Source organism: Aquarana catesbeiana, linkage group LG08 (assembly GCF_042186555.1).
Source record: "Aquarana catesbeiana isolate 2022-GZ linkage group LG08, ASM4218655v1, whole genome shotgun sequence".
Classification (NCBI taxonomy): Eukaryota; Metazoa; Chordata; class Amphibia; order Anura; family Ranidae; genus Aquarana; species Aquarana catesbeiana.
Window position 1 is genome coordinate 146,208,267 of NC_133331.1, and position 22,989 is coordinate 146,231,255.

Sequence of the window (22,989 nt, forward strand, 5' to 3'; positions counted from 1 at the left end):
CATCTTTGAAGGGTTTGCGCTACACTTTTATTTGTGCTGCACTCAGCATCGTCCCAGAAAGCCTTCTGAATCATCTGAATCGTTTCCACAGAGGAATGTTCAAGCTTAAAGAGGCTGTAAAGTCACATAACACAATTACTTGTATCATCTCTGTTTTTGCAAGATTCAAAGTGCAGTGTGTGTGTGTTTCTTATATTATTAAATATAATGATTAAATTATAATCCTAAATACCTTTTTTCACAGCTCCTCTGTGCAGTCACGTGATCTCCATCTGCTCTCCTTCCTTGATCTAAGAACAGCAGTGGGAGGGGCTGAGATCCCCCATTGATGTCAGCCAGCCAGCAGAGGCAGATCATGTGACCAGACAGAGGAGTTGTGCAAAAAAGTATTTAGGAATATTGTTTTTAAAAAAAACTGACATACTGCACTGAATATCTTGCTAAAACAGAAGAGATACAAGTCATTGTGTTATATATTGCATTGTAATTGAGGCAGGAGGAGAGGGGAGGAGCTTGGAGGAGATTGGCTCTGCAGACACAGACTGGAGCTGACAGGCAAGGAGGGAGGGGGAGAGGGGAGAGGAAGAGACACTCAGAACACTGCGGGTTGACGGAGGCACCTAAACTGACCATGGTGGTCAGGGCTCAGCAGCCGTGATTTATGTGGTCAGCACACAGAGGGGGACACTGGAACTGGCAGGATCAACCAGGTATTTTAGATAAAAAAAAAAAAACGGACAAATGACAATTCAACAGCACTATGCTACTGATCACGCTTTAAAGGAACAGGAGATTTTTTTTTTTTCTAGGGTAACAACCACCTTAGAGTGGAGTTATATTAAAAAAAAAAAAAAAAACACGAACCTTTACAACCCCTTTAAAAATATAATTGAAATGTCTCTTGGTGTTTTAGAGAGTCGAGCCCGTGCCACTGTTTATTTTGGCAGTTTGGGCCAGGTTTTGCAGAAAACAGGCACACTAATCAGACAGGCGTGTGCTGGAGTTATATTGGAGCTGGGATCCGAGGGGGTCAGTCTGTGTGTGGGAGTTATGTGGAGCACGTTGCTCCATGCTGTCTACACTGGGACAGTGAAAGGCTGAGCCTGTGAGGATGTAGCAGCAGGGAGCTGCAGGAGAAACAGTCAGAGCTGAGGAAGGTTCAGAGTTTAATGCACAAGCATGGGGACTGTGTGTTTGACGGTCTGGAGGACCAAGGCAGGAGGCCTAAGGAGAGAAGAGCCATGAGGTGGAGTACTGTTTGTTTGTCACATTGATGGTGAGAACCCCTGGGAGGGGAAACTATTCTGATGTAAACTTTTACTTTCTTTTCAAAAAAAGTGGGCAGAAAAAGCCCTAAAACTGACTTTGTGGATTGGAGTGGACTCACTGTTTTACGCTACCTATCAACTAAAATACCCCAAATCATCACAATTGGTGGAGAAATGCTATGGTCACAAATGGCAGTGTTCCAGGTCCTCACATGCCAGAAACAGTGAGTGCCAGAGACTGTCCGTGTTGCTATTGCGGTTTGAGCAGCCAGGTGTGTATTGTCTCGCATCATTAAAGAGACAGTATGCCCAAAAAAAATTCTGGAGAACGGTGTGTCCATGACTGCAAAGATGAGTGTTGTTACCCTTAGCAACAAAGTCAAGGTCAATCGTGGGACCTGTGGTGGATGGTAAAGTGATCCAGACGAGAGTCATGGCTAGTGGGCTCAAGAGGAACCATTGGAGAGTGCTGGAAAAGTTCTGCTGGGAGAGTGCCGTCTCCCATGGCAACAAGAGAGGAAGTGTTGTCTGGATGGTGGAACTGCAGTAAAGAGGTGGCTCACCATTCCCACAAAGAGGGCTGGGATGCCCGAGAGTCTGTGATGCCTAGGAGGGCATCTGTTGGTTCACTCTGTGGTTGCATAGGGAAATTTGCCAGTGAAAGTATCGCAGAGGAATGGTTCCTGAAGCGACACATGCAAAATGCAAATTTATTCCTTAATAAAATACATGTAAAGAGCTGTAAAACAGCCTACGCATTTCAGACGTTAATATATATATATATATATATATATATATATATATATATATATATATATATACTCACACAGTAACTCACAAAAGTGAGTACACCCCTCACATTTTTGTAATTTTTTTATTATATCTTTTCATGTGCCAAGTGGAGTAGTAAGACTGTTGCTGATAAAAATGTGTAAGAGACTGAGCATGTGTCTTATACCGGTAAAGTGGTGGCAAGTCCGGTGAGGATATCCACTTCCAAAAGAGACTTGCTGCTGTGTAGTGGATATAATGCGTTGCTTACTAATGAGGTTAAAATTTGTGAATAGTGAGTTAATAGAGCCTGCTTAGCCTGAAAATGCAAAATTCTGTGTTTGGAGTGAAACACTGCCAGTGCACAGTGGTGAAAGGAAGTAAACTTCCTCTGCTGACATTTACCTATAGGTAAGCCTATAATAAGGCTGTGAATGGCGGCTCCCGCCCAAATGCGCGGGTCTGATGCCATCGTGGTTCCGGCCAATTACAGCGCCGGAGCCCGTGAACCCGGAAGAAGCTCCTATTAAAATGTCACCTGTCTCAGCGGTGTGCGGGCGCTGCTGGAACAGCTTCGTGCTAAGATAAGTTTTTCATAATGAGCTAATATTCAATGCATACTAGTTCATTATGCCTTTGTCTTACAGGGTTTTTTTTTTTCTTTTTGTTTTTTTCAGAGTTTACAACCTCTTTAATGCAAGCTGATCTTAAAACAGACAGGGAAGAGTGGCATAGGGGAGCATATGCAATATTTAATGAGTTGACTATGCTTTACAAGGCTATGTGGTGTAACAGTAAGGTGGACACTATTGCTATTGTGCCAGGAGAAGGGGCTGCAGAACAACCCTATAGACCACGGTGCGTTGGTTGTTGTAGAGAATCCTCTCATGACAGAAAGTCTGGGTGAGAGTGAACACACAGCAGAAATTTTGCCCACAACACAAAGGAAAAAATTATGCAGTGTTTTGTGATGACAGACATGCTCAAAGAAATGTTAGAATCATGGAGTGTACAGCCAGTGTACAGTATATCTTGCCGTCCTCTCCTGCATTAGGAGAACTTGTTACGGGTTACTGATAATTGGAGCTGGATATTACAAGCTGTGCTGCGCAGAGATAGCCAATGTTGGAGTTATATGATGCAATGTTTGGTGTTAATGTTTAAGCTTGTCTCACAGTGTGCTGGATTGCTTCATACTGATGTTGTGTAGCACTCTGGAGCACTGGTGGACAGATCAGAGGAATGACAGGAAAAAGGGGTAAAAGGTTTCAATAACCCCTTTTTCCTCATGGGAGAGTGGCAGGATGGGGCAGTTTCAAGGCTCCCCCAAGGGGAGCCAGCTGAGGCTCCCAGGTGGACACCTGGTGCTCACATGGCCTTGAGGAGTAGTACATGTGACTCTCCCGGGCTTTTTTGAAGTACTAGGGATAGAACTGGTTAAATCCGGTTGAATCCAGTAAGAATAGGGCTATATAAACAGGGTTCCGTCCAGTCAGGGTCATTCGCCTCAGAAGACAGGAGCTGTGGTGTTCTAGGAGTTTACTCCATTGAGCAAACAGAGTCTTCTGAGGCCGGAAGATGAGCCTGATGCGGCGGCTGATCGAGAGGGCTGGAGAAGAAGGAGGAGAAGCCTGGATCCGGCAATGCCTAGACCTACCTCGGGCTCCGTGTCAAGAGGCTCCGGTGGGAGCCACAACGGCCATAGGAGGTCCGGGGAGCTCGGCGGCCGAAGTCCGGATGGCGGTGGCGGAACCCATCCCCAATGAGCCGGCGTCGCGTCAAGAGGAAGAAGACGCTGGACAGAGGGAGGAAGATCCGTGTCACATGATTCGTGACCCTTCAGCATCCAGGAGCGGAACGAAGAGGCGGCGCATCCCTCGCCGACGTCACTCCCCTTCACCACCAGCGGCCAGCAGCATGGAGAGAGCGGCTTCGGGAGGAGGCGGCACATCAAGAGGCGTGGCCAGAGGCGCGGCTAGAGCGTCATCTGACGCCAGAGTAAGTAGGAGCTCGGCAGCGGGTTCGGCCGGAGGACTGACAAGCGGCGTGTCAAGAGGCGGAGCTAGGGGCGGGGCTTCAGCTAGGCAAACCTTCATTCCTCCACAGGAGGATTCATTACTATGGCAACAGTTAGCACAGCCTGAGGTCAGTAATAGAGATACGTTTGAGTTGACTGGCAATCCTTCTACCATTAGTCAAGCACACAGAGAATTTGAGGAAGAAGGCTTAATGATTTCTCAGGATGGTCAGCACACACAGATACAAGGGAAGGGTGAGTTAAATACTGTTCCTAGTTTAGTAAACATAGCTGAGCTTTTGGCTAAATTAGCTAAAGATATTTCTGTAGCTTCCAGTCAGGCTCGAGCTCCTCCAACACAGGAAAATTCTCTTATGGGAGTTTGGGCGCCATCTAGTGGTTTGTTAGCTAATGAGCAGTCTTCAGATTCTAATGCTTTTTATCATTTAGCTAGATCACAGAATTTACCTGAAACGTGCTTAAAAGAACCCATGGCTTGTACAATTTCTCCGTTAGGTTATCATTTGTCTATTACAGTTAAAGATAAAATTTGGAGAGGAGAATTTTTAGATATATTATCTTTACTCCCTTCTGCCAAAGAATTTCTTATTAAAGACAAAAAAGAGGAGGATGACAGAAGGAGGCCGGTAGCACGGTCATTTAATAATTGGTTACAGGCTTTTTGCATTTTTTCGGGAATTATGTGTGAGAAATTTCCGGAAAAAAGCGTTGGCCTTTTTCAACATTTGGACATTGTTTTAGAGGCTTTTAAGAACTTTGGCGGTACTGCATGGTTTAATTATGACGAGGCGTTCCGACAAAAATTGTCGGTACATCCAACATTGAATTGGGGAGTGAAGGACGTGGGCCTTTGGCTCAATCTTTTTCTTCCCCAAAGACCGAGTTCTGTTAGACAGATCCAAGGTTCTCAGCCAACAAACAGTTCCAATTATAGAAAAGGCATCTGTTTCAACTTCAACGATGGTCAGTGCAAATGGCCAAACTCGTGCAAATATCGACACGAGTGTGCTTTTTGCACAGGAACACATCCAATTTCGAAATGTTTCAAGAAGATGTCAGCTAATAACCAGCAATCAGGGATGTTTCAAAAAAGCAATTACACCAGTGAAGCTGCAAAATATGCTCCCTTGGCTCAGAATGTTTCCAGACAAGTTGACGGCTCAGCTGTTAATTGAAGGTTTTAGTGATGGATTCTGGTTACCTAAATTTTCAGGTATGGGGTGTACACTAGTTAATAATCTTAAATCTGTAGATCAATTTTCTGATGTAGTCTATTCAAAGATTTTTAAGGAAATTTCAGAAGGTAGGATTGCAGGTCCTTTTAGTTCTCCTCCTTTTGAGAATTTCGGAATTTCCCCTTTAGGTATTGTACCAAAAAAAGAAAAAAATTCTTTTAGATTAATACATCATTTGTCATTCCCTAAGGGCCAATCTCTTAATGATCAGATTGATTCTAATCTGTCATCAGTCACCTATGCCTCGTTTGAAGACGCTTTGTCAAAACTGAGATATTTAGGCAAAGGGGCCCTCATGGCAAAAGCTGATATAAAATCGGCATTTCGTCTTCTTCCCATTAACCCAGAATGTTTTAATTCCTTAGGTTTCTTTTTTGATAAACAATTTTATTTTGATAAATGTTTACCAATGGGTTGTTCCTTGTCCTGTTTTTATTTTGAATCGTTTTCATCTTTTTTAGAGTGGGTTGTTAGTGTAAAGTCTGATTCTCAATTTTTACTTCACTATTTAGATGATTTTTTATTTCTAGGTTTAGCTAATTCTTTGAATTGTACGTTTTTATTGGACACATTTTTCAGGATCTGTAGCGATTTTGGTATTCCACTTGCACAGGAAAAAACAGCTGGGCCCTCAACTTGTCTTGAATTTTTAGGTATTACCATTGATACAGAATTAATGGAATTTAGGCTGCCGGAAGAAAAAATTAATAAACTTTCGGCGTTATTATTTATTATAATAAGAAAGAAAAAAGTATGTTTAAAAGAAATGCAGTCGCTATTAGGTTTGTTGGCATTTGCTTCTAGAGTTATGCCAATCGGCAAAGTTTTTTCTAGAAAATTGTATATGTCTATATCAGGGTTAAAATCACCCTTTTCTCATGTCAGAATAACTCATGATATGAGAGAGGATTTACTAGTTTGGTTACAATTCCTTACACATTTTAATGGGAAATCCGTATGGCAAGAGGAGTTTATTTTGGATAAAGACTTTTTTCTGTTCACTGATGCTGCTGGTTCTTGTGGTTTTGCTGCAATTTGGCAAGCTCATTGGTGCGCAGATAGTTGGAATCCAAAATGGCAACAGAAGGGTCTTTTAAAAAATATAGTCCTTTTAGAGTTGTTCCCGATAATTGTAGCACTTGAAATTTGGGGTCACTATTTTAAAAATAAGCGTATTTTAATTAGGACTGATAATAAAGGAGTAATGTATGCGATTAATTGTCTAACATCTAAATCTCCGCCGGTCATTGTCCTATTGCGTTACTTGATTTTCAAATGTCTACATTTGAACATTTGGTTGAAAGCAATTCATGTGTCAGGTAAGGACAATGACTTGGCGGACTCCTTATCTCGATTTCAGATGGATCGATTTTTTCAGCTGCTTCCAGATGCGGACAGAGTAGGAATACGGTGTCCTCCCATATTATGGGATCTGGTTTGAGACCAATATCGGAGTATATAGAAAACTCGATTGCTCCCTCAACGCTGGCTGGATATCAATCGGCCTGGCTGTTTTGGCTCTCTTTCTTAAATTCAATCCGAGCACCTGCTGGTTCTTTTTCGGAAGGTTTAGTTCTGTTATTTTTGAATGATTTATTTGAAAAGGGTTATTCATGGTCGTATGTGCAAAGAACCCTTTCGGGAATTTCATTTTTTCTTAAACTTCAGAATTTACCTTCTTGCTTGCAATTTTTCTCAGTACGTCAAGCACTGAAGGGTTATAAGAAAAAGAATTTTACTTGGGATAAGCGTAAACCTATTACTCCTAGTGTTTTAAATGACCTTTGTTCAACCACGGAACAAGTTTGTTTTTCCGCCTTTGAGGCAATATTATTTAAAGCGGTTTTTTCTATTTCGTTTTTTGGTGCGTTTAGAGTGTCAGAATTATTTTTTATTCAAGTTAATGACATTATTATCTCTGACTCAATGTTACAAATTTTTATTAGAAGATCTAAAACCGACCAGCTAGGTAAAGGTATTTGGATTACTTTATATGCGTGTAGTAGCTCTCCTGTTTGCCCTGTTCGGTTAATGAAAGCATATTGTTGTGTTAGACCTGTCATGTATGACAAATTTTTCATACACGAGTCTGGTTCTCCGTTAACCAAATATCAATTCAATTGGGTGTTTAAACGATGCTTAGAACGATTAAATTTAAAGGATTCACATCTTACTTCACACTCTTTTAGAATAGGAGCAGCTACGGAGGCAGCTAGGTTAGGATTAGATTCTGAATTAATAAAGAAAGTTGGTAGATGGAAATCTAACAGTTACCTTTTATATATTCGTCCTAATCAATCTTTTTGATTCATTTCAGGTAAATGCAGGAGAATATGGATTATTGGACATTCATATGTTTTCTGGGCACATCGGAGAGCTAAGAATAGAGTGTATACTAGTAATTTAGGTTTGGATCCTTCTCAGTATAAAGTTTTTTGGTTTGGTAAAAGAGGTATGGTTTGGGAGAATTTAATGCCTGTAATAGGGAAACTTATTCAGCGTTTTTCTCCTCCAGATGTGTTAATTATTCATCTGGGGGGGAATGATATCGGAAAGCAAAAAACTTTAGACATCATTTTCGGTATTAGAGATGACTTACACAGGATTCAATTGTCTTTTCCCCACACTGTTATTGTTTTTTCAGAAATCGTGCAAAGGTTGAGATGGCTTTCTCCACCTTCTATGCGTCATGGGGAAAAGATCAGAAAAAGAGTGAACAGGGCGGTAGCGAAAATTTTACAAGATTTGGGTATAATTTCATTCAGGCATATGGAGTTGGAAGGAAATATCACAGGTCTATATAGAGAGGATGGAATTCATCTCTCTGACATAGGTTTAGATATTTTTAATACAAATTTAAGCACTTGTGTTGACATGGCCGCGGTGTGGGGTGTTGGTGACAGGTGGTTTTGAATCCACCTGTCTTTTGGATAATGTTGGTTTCTGATAATTTTAATGCAGCCTGAGCCGTAGTAGCTAGGTTGTTTTGAGTTTATTTGAGTTAGTGTTGTTATATTAAATATAACATTGTATTTAAACCAATAATAAAGCAGCCGCGGCCGTATTTATCCAACACTTGTCTGAGTTTATTATTATAAGATTATAGTTATTAGTTATTAAGGATTCCTGCCTACTATCCCATGACAGGAAAAAGGGGTAAAAGGTTTCAATAACCCCTTTTTCCTCATGGGAGAGTGGCAGGATGGGGCAGTTTCAAGGCTCCCCCAAGGGGAGCCAGCTGAGGCTCCCAGGTGGACACCTGGTGCTCACATGGCCTTGAGGAGTAGTACATGTGACTCTCCCGGGCTTTTTTGAAGTACTAGGGATAGAACTGGTTAAATCCGGTTGAATCCAGTAAGAATAGGGCTATATAAACAGGGTTCCGTCCAGTCAGGGTCATTCGCCTCAGAAGACAGGAGCTGTGGTGTTCCCCTCCCCCCCCTCCCAAAATTTTTTATTTTATGTCGCGGCTGTACATTATGTGGTGGTGTCACCTTTGTAATAAAAAAAAAAAAAAAAAAAAACTAATAAAATAAATTGATACAAAGGGGGACTAATCTGTTTTTGAAGTTATTGATGTTGATTTATGATGTGGATAATGTTGGTTTCTGATAATTTTAATGCAGCCTGAGCCGTAGTAGCTAGGTTGTTTTGAGTTTATTTGAGTTAGTGTTGTTATATTAAATATAACATTGTATTTAAACCAATAATAAAGCAGCCGCGGCCGTATTTATCCAACACTTGTCTGAGTTTATTATTATAAGATTATAGTTATTAGTTATTAAGGATTCCTGCCTACTATCCCATTGAAAATACCAGTGGTAACAGAAATGGTTAAAGAGATTGATGTGGGAAAATGTGGTGAAAAATGTTTGTTGGTAGGACAGTCGCTGATGGAGTGTTGGACAACAGGGGGCGATGTGAAACTTTGGGAAGGTCCCATAGGGAGTAACAACCTGCTTGTATATGGTCCCTCCTCAGACACTGTGCTAGCAAACAAGGGGACAAAAGTTCCTGGTGACATTGACAATATTGATGTGTGTAACATTAGAATGTTACTATTGAGGTTAGGCTGCCAAGGGTAACCACACAGGTATTAGCGAACCCAAAAGACAAATGGTGCTGGTAAAGGTGGAGTCCTGGGAGAGTAGGTCTGGGGGGAGGTGAAAAGAAATGTAGGAACCCAAGGCCAGAAGGTAGAAGGGATGGTAGAAAGATCAGTGGGACCCCAAGAATCAGGAAGAGGTGCTTGTGGAAGCACACCCAGAAAAGATGTGGATGGAGTGCCCCTTTAGAAGGAAGGTCAGACAGGTTTGGACTCCTGGGGGTGGAAGTAGGCACAGAGGTGCCAGTGTGAAGAGTGGTGTGTTTCTTCCTCTGGTGCGAAACAAGGGGGCGGGGGGGTGTATGTAGAGAGGCGAGCCCGTGCCACTGTTTATTTTGGGAGTTTGGGCCAGGTTTTGCAGAAAACAGGCACACTAATCAGACAGGTGTGTGCTGGAGTTATATTGGAGCTAGGATTAGAGGTGAGTGGCTCCACCCTTACGAGGGGGTAAATCTGTGCAAGGAAGTTGTGTGGCGCACGTTGCTCCATACTGTCCACACTGGGACAGTGAAAGGCTGAGCCTGTGAGGATGTAGCAGCAGGGAGCTGCAGGAGAAACAGTCAGACCTGAGGAAGGTTCAGCATTTAGTGCACGAGCATGGGAACTGTGTGTTTGACAGTCTGGAGAACCAAGGCAGGAGGCCTAAGCAGAGATACTGCAGAGAAGAGCCACGAGGTTGAGTACTGTTTGTTTGTCACATTGATGGTGAGAATACTGACGAGGGGAAACTATTATGTAAACTTTTACTTTCTTTTCAATAAAAGTGGGCAGAAAAAGCCCTAAAACAGACTTTGCGGAATAGACTCACTGTTTGACCCTACCAATAAGCTAAAATATCCCAAATCATCACAGTGTAGATCATTCATCAATCATGATGTAGACTGCCCAACCACACGGAAACAAAAACCTGCCAACATGTCCACACTTGATGCTTGGCTCCCGCTGACTGACATTCTTCTCCCCTCTCTGCCTCTTAAGTAAACGGCATCACAAGGGGCTGGGTCACCTGGTGATGTTATTGATCATGTAGCAGATGTGTCAGCTGGCTTTTTTTTTCATGCAGATGGCGTTCATAATGATTGACGATGGATGATTGAGACATGTTTTACACTTTTTTTTTTTTTTTAATATAGGACTATACATTAATTATTTTTTTAGTACTATACTGGGGTACTATGTATCCCATACTCATCCACATCAGAAGGGGCTAGGATCTGGAGGCCCCCTTGTTAAAGGGGGCTTCAAGATTCCCATAGGACTCCCCCCCCCCCCCCGCACCCCCACAACCACTGGGCCAGGGATGTGGGGAATATCAAAATGTGGACAAGGTGCTTTGCCAGGGGGATTTGATTGACAGCCAAGCCAGCGAGACCCGGAAGCGAGGGGAAAGAAGACCTGCAGACGTCAACGGAGCTGGATCGAATGAGGGCTCAGGTAAGTAAAAGGGGGGATGGGGAATGCTGACACCTAAACATTTTTTACCTTAATACAAGGAATGCATTAAGGTAAAATATGTTTAGGCTTTACAACCACTTTAAGGATGCTGCAGGTGCCATATCCTTAGCAGCCAGCCATTCACTGGTTATCAAAGCAGAGTTCCACCCAAAAGTGGAACTTCCGCTTATCTGATTCCTCCCCCCCCCTCCGGTGCCACTTTTGGCACCTTTCTGGGGGAGGGGAGAGCACGTACCTGTACTTCCGGGAGACGGGGCTGCGGCGAAGTACGTCAGCAGCTCGGCCTCCCTCCCCTTCTGCCGGGCCAGTGAGAGAGTGCAGCGCGTTTCATGCATGCGCTGTAGGGACCCAGCCGTGAAGCCGAAAGGCTACACTGCCAGGTTCCCTTACCAGCAATGGTGGCGGCAGCACCTGAACATCGGCTGCGGTGCTGACATTGCTGGACTCCAGGACAGGTAAGTATCCTATTGTTAAAAATCAGCAGCTACAGTATAGCTGTTGACTTTTAATTTTTAAAGAGGAGGGCAGAACTTCTCTTTATGGACCCGGCAGGTGCCAGCTCCCTAACATCCAGCTATTCCGTGGTTATTAAAGATGTTGGTGGGTGATGGTTCCTTAACAACCAGCTATTCGCTGATTGTTAAGGACAATCAACTAGCATTCATAAAATAGTGCGTGGCTAGACAACTTATTTATCAAATTTTTTTTTACTGTTTTTTTTTATGAATTGACTTTTAGACATGTATATTAGGTCAAAAAAGGGGATAGAGGGATTTTTACGGTGTCAGATATATAGATACACAATTGACTTACTGTAGATAAAACATAATTTTTATTAACATGATATGCTTAAAAGAAAAAACAGACAAAGCATACTGTAACTAGGCAGTATGGGGTTATGAACATTTGGTGGTCAGCATCTTATACAGGTGAGTAATAAATCGCAGCAGAAGGTATTGCACACTAGCCCGACATGTTTTGCTACTTTAGCTTCCTCAGGGGATGTGCAAGAGATTTATTATACTGAGACCACCCATGCGATGATTGCACCCATGAACCACCTGGCCGGGCCCCTGACTTAGTCCCAAATGACCGGATCCGAGGGGGTCAATTTGGCAAGGTCATAGAGGACTGATAGGGAGACAACTGAATTTTATATTGATTTGATTATCTAATTGTCCTTAGAACGCAATGGTAATTCAAGGGTTTTGGTCAGACCCTGTGTAGGATTGACTGCAGAGGCAGACTCACAGTTCAATGGTCACAGATCGAGTGTCTCCCTCCGGCTCAGCCTGAATTGACGTTCTTCATATCATATGTGGTATTTGGGTTAAATGTGTCACATATCTCATGCAATATCCTTTTGTGAACTGACCCCATAGTTTTTTTTGTTAATAATTACTAGATTTCTTTGCATATGTGTCATGGGCATCAATGCCTTTGTTATCAAGAAACAGAAAATTAGATATTTTACATTTACGTAACTTTGCTGGTCTATATATTGTTCTGTTTCAGCTGCCAGTTATCTATAGGATTCTATAGGAATATGGAACAGGAAGCCAGCTGCAGGAACCCCCCCCCCTCCCAGTCATATACACACTTTACTATGCCACCATCATTTTACATAGCTCCAGCTCTGGCAAGTTCCTAAAAACTATTGATCCCTAAATAGTATTTAAAGCCTTTGTAGAAAACTCTTTTATTTATTAGTGGGCTTTTAACGCACAAGTTGGAGAGCAATGACATGTATTCAAACTTCCCAAACATCAGCTAGTGCGCATAATTAAGAAAAGTAGCTATTTGTGTATTTTAAAAAAGGCAGAATTGAACCGTATTCTGATTGGCTACAAAGTCAACTATTTCTGGTGGGATGCACAAACAGCATCTGTGCTTTACAGCCTTGGCCCACCTGCACAAACAAGTATTTTTATTTGCATCAACAATCACACACTGCTGACATTCTTCAACTTATTTAACATACGTATTCTAAGCAGGCCTGTGCAATGCAAGTCCTCACTCCTATTTGCTGCTTTAAAAGTGAAGCTCTCTGGATAAGAATATGGGAGCTGCCCCATGAGCCTGGGTTCACACTAGATGCGGTGCAAATTTGTTGCGGATTCTGCACCACATCTAAATCGCAACCCATCCATGCAAACCAATTGTGGGGTGTATGTTAACAACACCCTGCAATCGGTTTACAAAACGCAGCATGATTTGCAGAATCGGATCGCATGGGCGATTGCATGAACACCCATGCAATCTGATTTTGGTGCGGACAAAAAAGGGTCCTGCACCAGTATGGTGCGAACACAGTGCAATTTGAGACATACAAATCCATGGCTTAAATCGCACCCCAGAGATGCTACATGTAATTCACACAGAAATGTGCTACGATTTCTGTACAAATTACATACGGTGTCCCGCACCTCAACAGTGGGAACCCGGGCTAACACAAGAAAAGCCAATGCAGTAAACCACTTGGTGAGCTGAGGCTGTCAGGTGTAGAAGCACAACATTACTCTAGTCCAGTGATGGTGAACCTTCAGATGTTTTGGAACTACATTTCCCATGATGCTCATGTACTCTGCAGTGTAGTGGAGCATCATGGGAAATGTAGTTCCAAAACATCTGGGGTGCCAAGGTTCGCCATCACTGCTCTAGTCTGATCTCCAGGGATTGCAGACAAGGGACACACAGTGGGGTTGATTTACTAGAAATGGAGATTGCAAAACCTGGTGCAGCTCTGCATGGGAACCAATCAGCTTTCAGGTTTTTTTGTCAAAGCTTAATTAACCACTCGCCTACGGGGCACCATCACCCCCTTCATCCCCAGGCCAATTTCCAGCTTTCAGTGCTGTCGCATTTTGAATGACAATTGCGTGGTCATGCAACACTACCCAAATGAAAGTTGTATCATTTTTTTGAGACGGATAAAGTTTTCTTTTGATTGTATTTAGTCATCCCGCATTAAGGAGTCTGGTGCTTATCCATGTAAAGCCGCTGGTGTATACAGTAAACTCACTGGTGTATACAGTACTGTATGTAGCCAATGGTCTGAGGGCGCTGGTGGCTCCCTGCGCTTCCTGGAGAACTTGCAGACACTCGGAGCACCCGGAAGTATCAACAGTTCCTGAGTCTGAGTTCTCCAGGAAGCACAGGGAGCCACCAGCGTATCCGGACCTCTGGCCACACAGTACTGTATACACCAGCGGCTTTAGTGTATACACCAGCAGCTTTACATGGATGGGCACCAAACTCCTTAACGCAGGATATTGTTTTTAACATTGTGAGTGTAATTCCACTTTTTTTTACATTAAACTGTTCTCCTTCTACTGCTGGTATTGCCCATGGACCTCTGGCCATGTACTGCATACGCCATACACTTTATACTGTACTGTATTTTGTATTACCATAATCATTTTACATGAATAAATGGCTGTGGAACAAATCAGCTGAGTTTCGATTATTTCTTATGAGGAAATTTGCTTTGCTATACAAGCGCTTTGGATTACAAGCATGTTTCTGGAACGAATTATGCTTGCAATCCAAGTTATTACTCTTCTTCAGTGATGTGCGCTCATGAGGCTGCACTGGTAAGCTGCATTGATGGGCACTGATGGGCAATAATGAAGAGGCGCTAGTAAGGCGGCACTTATATGCTGCCCTGATTGGCACTGATAGGGCTGCACTGATAATCAGGGCACTGATGATCAGTACCCTGATTATCAATGTAAATGTTTCCTGTTGGTTATCGGCTTTCCTTTCCTCACACAGTGACAGCACTGAGGAAGTTAAGTGCCGATAGCCGGCATTTGTTTACATGGGATCAGCTATGATTGGACACAGCTGATAACATGGTAAAGAGCTAGTGTCATTGGCTCTTTACCCTGATCGGTGATGCGCCGTGTCCGAGGGACATGGCTCACCACTGAACGCTGCACTGCGCGCCCCCGGGGGCGTGCAAGAGTGGCGTGACCGGGAGGACGCCATATGACGTCAACTTAGACGGAGGAGAGTCCCACCCAGAGGTCAATCTGCTATAGGCTGAGCAAGAACTAGTTAAAGAAGCTGAAGTTCGAAGCTGATTGGCTACCATGCAAAGTTGGCTGAGAGGCAAATTAGTCTAGCGCCCCCATAAAGTGGCCGCACTGCTTCTGGTATGTGGGCGGCCAGCATCTTGCAACTGGGGGGGGGGTGGGGGGCACCGCTTCTAATTTTGACTGTCCTATCATCCTGGGCCACAAACCTTCCTCACTGTGCTATATGTTTTCTGCTGCACCATTGGCATGGTTATATCTTCTTAGTCCTCTTCATAAAATTAGCAGAAATATGTGCTTAAAGTAGAACTATGGGCAACACTTTTTTTTTCATTTTGGAAAGAGTAAGGGAGGGTTATAGCCCCTGTCAGTTTATTTTTTACCATCCCTGTCCCTATTTCCCTTCACTTCCTGCCCCATAGCCAAACAGGAAGTGAGAGCAAATCTATGCAAATTAAGGGAATCCAGTGCCCCCCCCCCCCCCAAGCCCTCAGAACTAGTGTCCCCACTCGAAAATTTCAGGGCGGGTCTTAAACAGCAAGGGGTGTGGCCTTGACAGGAAGGAGTGGGTCATATTTAAATTAGGGGGTGCACGAGTTTAGTTAGGCTTAGGGCAGCATAAAACCTAAATACACTACTGATTAGCATCAGAATCAACAGTGCATCATCAGCCTAGCACATGCATGTTGTTAATGAACAAATAGTCATTTCCCAGGAAGGTTCTGCTTCTGGAAGATATATTTTCCTAAGACATGCAATACAGCATGTATGATTTTTCTCTACTGATAATCACACACACACACAAATTGAAAATTGATGAAACGAAAAAAAAAAAAATTTCCATCCAGATCCTTTAGGCTGGGTTCACACTATTGCGAATTGGATGCAGGTTTCCCCGCATCTAATTTGCATGACTGGAGAGTGTGCCCAGCTCTTAATGTAGCCTGTTCACACATCTCAGTGGGCGGCCACGGAGCACAGATCAAAAGAGTCCTGTGCGTCTATGGCTCAGTTTCAGGTGTGATTTCAGGCAACAATTTGGACCCGAGACGGTGAACGGGGATGCACAGGAACCCCTGCTGTGCTCCGTGGCTGCACATAGTGTGAACCCAGCCTTAGACCTATACGGACCGTCCGTCGGTTTCCGATAATGCATCGAAAATCCAATGATGAAAATGATAGGTTCTGAATGAAAATCTATACATGTATGTCCAGCCTTATTCTGAATTATTTACACAACAGTTTTAGGCTGGGTTCACACTATTGCGACTTGGATGCGTGTTCACCACACCCAATTCGCAATAGCAGGAGATTTTAAATGGCTCTCTATGGAGCCGGTTCACACATCTCCACTGCAAATTTGCACATGGGGTCCTGTGCATCTTTTGGTCCATTTCAAGTCTGAATTTAGCCCAAAATTCGGGCTGAAATTGGATCTGAAACAGTGAACGGGGACGCGCCAGACCCCTGATGTGAGCCGCATGCGAAGATAGTGTGAACCCAGCCTTAAAGGAAAATATTTACATACAAAATAAAATATATTGCCCCCATGGAACTTAAATATACAATATAACGAATAACAGAAAATACATCCAGCAGATTAATAGGATTATGTAAAAATAATAATACAGAACACACATCAATTTTTAGCAGTAAATAATATATGCTGGTTTGTTTGATATCTAATAAGGTTATAACTTCTGTAAAACAATGAAAATAACTCATTTGAATTTCTTATCAATATGTGATCAGATTGCTATGAGAATCTGGAGCAATCACAACATTCAAAGCTCAGCCCCTTTAAAATGTATGATCATGGGGGAATCATGGCCAGCTTCTAATTGTTGTATAGTTTAATTGTATCTATTTACTTACTTTCGCTTTTCAAGATCAGCCTTCAGCTCTGAATCAGAGGATCCTGACCTTACAGCAAGCAGCGAGGGATGATGGGAAATGTAGTCCAGCTGTGCTCTGGAACTTGCTGTTAGTGCTGACTTGTCCAATAAATAAACTACATTTCCCAGAAAGCTTTGCACACCCCATGTAGACACCCTCTGCTGGCTGGGGAGAGAAGTGCCTTATGGGTAGTGTAGTTTATTAGATCTCCTGGGTACGAGGATAACAACCAGTACTTACTAGTGGGTTGTCAGCAGAGCAGAGCAGACTGTGTACATGTACAGCTTCACTATGGCAGCAGCAGGAAAAAAGGCTCCCATTGCCCTACACATAATACACTACTTTTAAAGGACAGTGTTTAGATCATTTTATTTCAACTCATTGTGAACTAATCGTATTGTTTTTAAAGGTTGAGTAATATTTTCCCTGGCTGACATTTCTTAAACTGGCCATACACACTACACCCTGATTGTACATATTCTGTACAATTTATAATGGTCATACACACTTATATTTTATTATCTGATCGATATGTGATCAATCAAAGAGGCACACAACCAAATACGCATAATTTCCCTCCGAATCAATTTGGACTCCAAAATTAGAACCGATTCAATCAAAGTAAGTAGGTCGGCCAGGGCAGAAAGTTGTCGACCTCGTTCCATATCAATCAGCAGCACTGCGATGCTTTGATTTAGTTTGTATTTCGATCAATCTGATTTTGAGATTGTATGGGGAAAACAGAGATGCCACTTCTCGATGGGAGTCATATTGATTAAATGGGATGTCGACTAGATCAGTTGATCCTATTGTGGGAGATTGAACGGAAAATAAATCCAAGCGTGTATGAGCACCATTAGGCTCGGTTCACACTGCCGTGACTTGGGATCTGACTTGTGAGACCCCAAGTCACATGACATGTGAAATCCCATGTTAGTCGCCTCCAAGTCGGATCCTCATCTATATTGATGTGATTTGGATCTAACATTACAGGAAGATTACCCAGGCATTCCCGAAAATCGCTTCTAAAGTCACATCAGGTCGCATTAAAGTAGTACTTAAGTCACCAGGGAGTTGCCTGGCAAAGTCGCACCATATGTTGCGCAACTTTCAGGTCGTAGTAGTGTGAACCGAGCATTATGGTTCTTTCACACATTCCATAAGCTTACCGCCCTCTGATCTGATTTTTCTTTTGTGGTTTTCTTTTTCTTTTTATTTGTAATGGCAATTTTAAAGTGTGGATGTGTGTCCCAGAATGCAGGCAGGGGACCCACGGATGTCAGATTGTGAGCAGCAGCTGTGTCCATGCAGCTGCTGCATCCCAATAGACATGAATAGGACTGCATGTACGGGGATGCACATAACACCAGTACATCCCTGTGGGGGCAAACAAGCCCCTCCAGGGGTGTATGCTTAAAGTGATTGTAAAGGTGAAATAAAAAAAAAAAGAAATAACAAACATAGTTACATAGTAGGTGAGGTTGAAAAAAGACACAAGTCCATCAAGTCCAACCTATGTGTGTGATTATGTGTCAGTATTACATTACATATCCCTGTATATTGCGGTCATTCAGGTGATTATCTAATAGTTTCTTGAAGCTATCAATGCTCCCCGCTGAGACCACCGCCTGTGGAAGGGAATTCCACATCCTTGCCGCTCTTACAGTAAAGAACCCTCTACGTAGTTTAAGGTTAAACCTCTTTTCTTCTAATTGTAATGAGTGGCCACGAGTCTTATTAAACTCTCTTCTGCGAAAAAGTTTTATCCCTATTGTGGGGTCACCAGTACAGTATTTGTAAATTGAAATCATATCCCCTCTCAAGCGTCTCTTCTCCAGAGAGAATAAGTTCAGTGCTCGCAACCTTTCCTCATAACTAAGATCCTCCAGACCCTTTATTAGCTTTGTTGCCCTTCTTTGTACTCGCTCCATTTCCAGTACGTCCCTCCTGAGGACTGGTGCCCAGAACTGGACAGCATACTCCAGGTGCGGGCGGACCAGAGTCTTGTAGAGCGGGAGAATTATCGTTTTATCTCTGCAGTTGATCCCCCTTTTAATGCATGCCAATATTCTGTTTGCTTTATTAGCAGCAGCTTGGTATTGCATGCCATTGCTGAGCCTATCATCCACTAGGACCCCCAGGTCCTTTTCCATCCTAGATTCCCCCAGAGGTTCTCCCCCCAGTGTATAGATTGCATTCATATTTTTGCCACCCAAATGCATTATTTTACATTTTTCTACATTGAACCTCATTTGCCATGTAGTCGCCCACCCCATTAATTTGTTCAGGTCTTTTTGCAAGATTCCCACATCCTGCGGAGAAGTTATTGCCCTGCTTAGCTTAGTATCGTCTGCAAATACAGAGATTGAACTGTTTATCCCATCCTCCAGGTCGTTTATGAACAAATTAAATAGGATTGGTCCCAGCACAGAACCCTGGGGAACCCCACTACCCACCCCTGACCATTCTGAGTACTCCCCATTTATCACCACCCTCTGAACACGCCCTTGTAGCCAGTTTTCAATCCATGTACTCACCCTATGGTCCATGCCAACGCACCTTATTTTGTACAGTAAACGTTTATGGGGAACTGTGTCAAATGCTTTTGCAAAATCCAGATACACCACGTCTACGGGCCTTCCTTTATCTAGATGGCAACTCACCTCCTCATAGAAGGTTAATAGATTGGTTTGGCAAGAACGATTCTTCATGAATCCATGCTGATTACTGCTAATGATATCATTCTTATTACTAAAATCTTGTATATAGTCCCTTATCATCCCCTCCAAGAGTTTACATACTATTGATGTTAGGCTAACTGGTCTGTAATTCCCAGGGATGTTTTTTGGGCCCTTTTTAAATATTGGTGCTACATTGGCTTTTCTCCAATCAGCTGGTACCATTCCAGTCAATAGACTGTCTGTAAAAATTAGGAACAACGGTCTGGCAATCACCTGACTGAGTTCCCTAAGTACCCTCGGATGCAAGCCATCTGGTCCCGGTGATTTATTAATGTTAAGTTTCTCAAGTCTAATTTTAATTCCGTCCTCTGTTAACCATGTAGGTGCTTCCTGTGTTGTGTCATGAGGATAAACACTGCAGTTTTGGTTACTGAAGCCCCCCGATTCACTCGTGAAGACTGAGGAGAAGAATAAATTCAATACCTTTGCCATCTCCCCATCCTTTGTAACCAGATGTCCTTCCTCATTCTTTATGGGGCCAATATGGTCTGTCCTCCCTTTTTTACTGTTTACATACTTAAAGAATTTCTTGGGATTTTTTTTGCTCTCCTCCGCTATGTGTCTTTCATGTTCTATCTTAGCCATCCTAATTGCACCCTTACATTTCTTATTGCATTCTTTATAAATTCTGAATGCTGTGGATGATCCCTCAACCTTGTATTTTTTGAAGGCCTTCTCCTTTGCTTTTATATGCATTTTTACATTGGAGTTAAGCCATCCAGGATGTTTGTTCGCTCTTTTAAATTTATTACCCAATGGGATACATTGGCTAATGCCCTTATTTAATATGCTCTTAAAGCAAACCCATCTCTCCTCCGTATTCTTTGTTCCTAATATTTTATCCCAATTTATGCCTTTTAGCAAGGTTTGTAGTTTAGGGAAGTTGGCTCTTTTGAAATTCAGTGTCTTTGTGTTCCCTTCATGTCTCCTATTTGTGTGATTTATACTGAAACTAATTGACCTGTGATCGCTGTTACCTAAATTGCCCCGTATTTCCACATCTGTTATCAGGTCTGTATTGTTGGTAATCAGTAGATCTAGTAATGTTTTATTTCTAGTTGGTGCGTCTACCATCTGACCCATAAAATTGTCCTGCAAGACACTAAGGAACTGGCGAGCCTTAAATGAATGCGCGGTTCCCTCCGCCCAGTCTATGTCTGGATAATTAAAATCCCCCATTATGATAACACTTCCCATCCTTGCTGCTAATCCAATTTGTGATAGGAGATCCGTCTCCACTTCCTCCCTCAGGTTAGGGGGCCTATAGCATACTCCCAGTATTATTTTCCCCTTAGCTTCATCCCTTTGGAGCTCTACCCATAAAGATTCCACCTCCTCCCTAGCCCCCTCAGTGATGTCATCTCTCACATTCACTTGTACATTATTCTTGATATATAGGCATACCCCTCCCCCTTTTTTACCCTCTCTGTCCTTGCGGTATAGGGTATACCCTTGAATGTTTGCCAGCCAATCATGAGAGCTGTTGAACCAGGTCTCTGAAATTCCCACAAAATCCAAATCCTCCTTGTACAACAGTATCTCTAGTTCACCTATCTTGTCCGCCAGGCTCCTGGCATTGGTGAACATGCCACATAGTTTAGACCGGTCGCATATTGTCCTCGTATTGGGTGTTTCAAGATTGCAACTTGGACTTGCTACTATACTCACCTTGTGTTTTTGTGCTTTGGTTAACCTACCACTAATGCCCCCAATACTACCCTCTGGAATATCTTCCGCGCTGGCTATCACTGTCTCTGGACCCTCCCCCCCATCGCCTAGTTTAAAAACCCCTCTAACTTTTTGGCCATCTTCATTCCCAGCAGATCTGCACCCTCCTCATTTAGGTGCAGTCCGTCCCTTCTATAGTACCGGTTACCGACTGAGAAGTCGGCCCAGTCCTCCAGGAACCCAAACCCCTCCTTGCTACACCAGCTCTTCAGCCACTTGTTTACTTCCCTAATCTCCCTCTGCCTCTCTGGTGTGGCTCGATGTACCAGTAGTATTCCTGAGAACACTACCTTGGAGGTCCTTTTCCTCAATTTAGCTCCTAAGTCCCTAAAATCGTTCTTTAGGACACTCCATCTGCCTCTGATATTGTCATTGGTGCCAACGTGCACCATGACAGCCGGGTCTTCCCCAGCCCCTCCCAGTAATCTGTCCACAAGATCCGTAATGTGCCGAACCCGAGCACCCGGTAGACAACATACTGTTCGGCGCTTCAGGTCTTGGTTACAGATTGCCCTCTCTGTCCTTCTAAGAATTGAGTCCCCTACCACCAGAATCTGTCTTTCCTTTCCCTTTGCTGCCCCCCCACTCTCACTGGAGGAGTTCTTCCCCTGGCAGCTAGGAGAGTCCCTCATCTCCAGCAGTGCTGGTCCCTGACTGGTTTCACCAATGTCACTCAATGGAGCGTACTTATTGGGATGCTCCAGTCCTGGATCGGCCTCCCTGGCACTTCCCCCTCTACCCCTCCTGACTGTCACCCATCTACTCTTTGCTAGTGCCTGCACCTCTTTGTCTCCACCCGCCTCTGTGCTGGCCCCTGCCGGCACCTGCCGTGTACGTTCCTGGCTCACCTTTAGTATGGAGGGACTTCTCAGTGCTGACAGTTGCTTCCCCAGATTCAGAACCTGGGCTTCCAAGGAAACAATGTGCTTACATTTTGCACAGCAGTATTCGCCCTCGATCGGATGATCAAGGAACGCATACATGCGGCAAGATGTACAAAGAGTCGCCTCTCCACACCCGCCGTGCATCGTACCTATTAAATTTGGTGAGGATTTGGGGATTTTACCCTGTCCAAATTACCTAACAACTAGCTTCCTGGCACTAATACTCAAGACAATACACAGGTACACAATACACAAGTACTAAGGATCCACACACACTACTCAGACAACACTCAGATACTCACACTACACAGGTACTATGACCCCTGTTATAACCTCCTGTTTTAAACTCTTGTTTTTAACTCCCACTTAATCCAGCTCCACTTACACCAAGCTCCACAGCTTCAAACTGAGCACGCTCAGACTGAGTCCTACAACAAGTTAAATAGGCACCTGTGAGCAATTAACCACACCCCTTAATTGATAGACTGATGAAACAAGAAAAAAAAAAAAAGCTATTTAAAAAGTGACAGCAAAAGGCAAATTAAAAACTAAAAGGAAAAGTCCCCAAAATGCAACCCAGCAAACACCAACAGACAGCAACACACACCAACAGACAGCAACACACACCAACAGACAGCAACACACACCACACACACCAACAGACAGCAACACACACCATATCATACTTACCTCCACAGTGGCCCTGAACCTCGTCTTCTGGGGTCCCTCGGCTGCTCTCGCGGCTCCCCTCCACATCTGATAACCCCTTCGAAGAAGCGATTCCCCGAGGGGGTTACCTTGTGAGCGCGCTCTCGAGTCCAGCATTTCGAC

The 22,989-nt window shown here is 43.4% G+C and overlaps 1 protein-coding gene across 2 annotated transcripts in view; it reads right to left on the minus strand.

Moving 5' to 3' along the window:
- The window catches only part of NUDT13 (nudix hydrolase 13), a 76,035-nt gene extending 59,149 nt beyond the window's left edge, over positions 1–16,886 (minus strand). The window contains exon 1 of one of the 2 annotated variants that reach the window (XM_073596545.1): positions 16,785–16,886. The gene's annotated coding sequence lies outside the window, so the exon portion shown is untranslated. The remainder of the gene's footprint in view (positions 1–16,784) is intronic. The other variant, XM_073596546.1, reaches the window with a different exon arrangement.
- Positions 16,887–22,989: the final 6,103 nt, after the last annotated feature.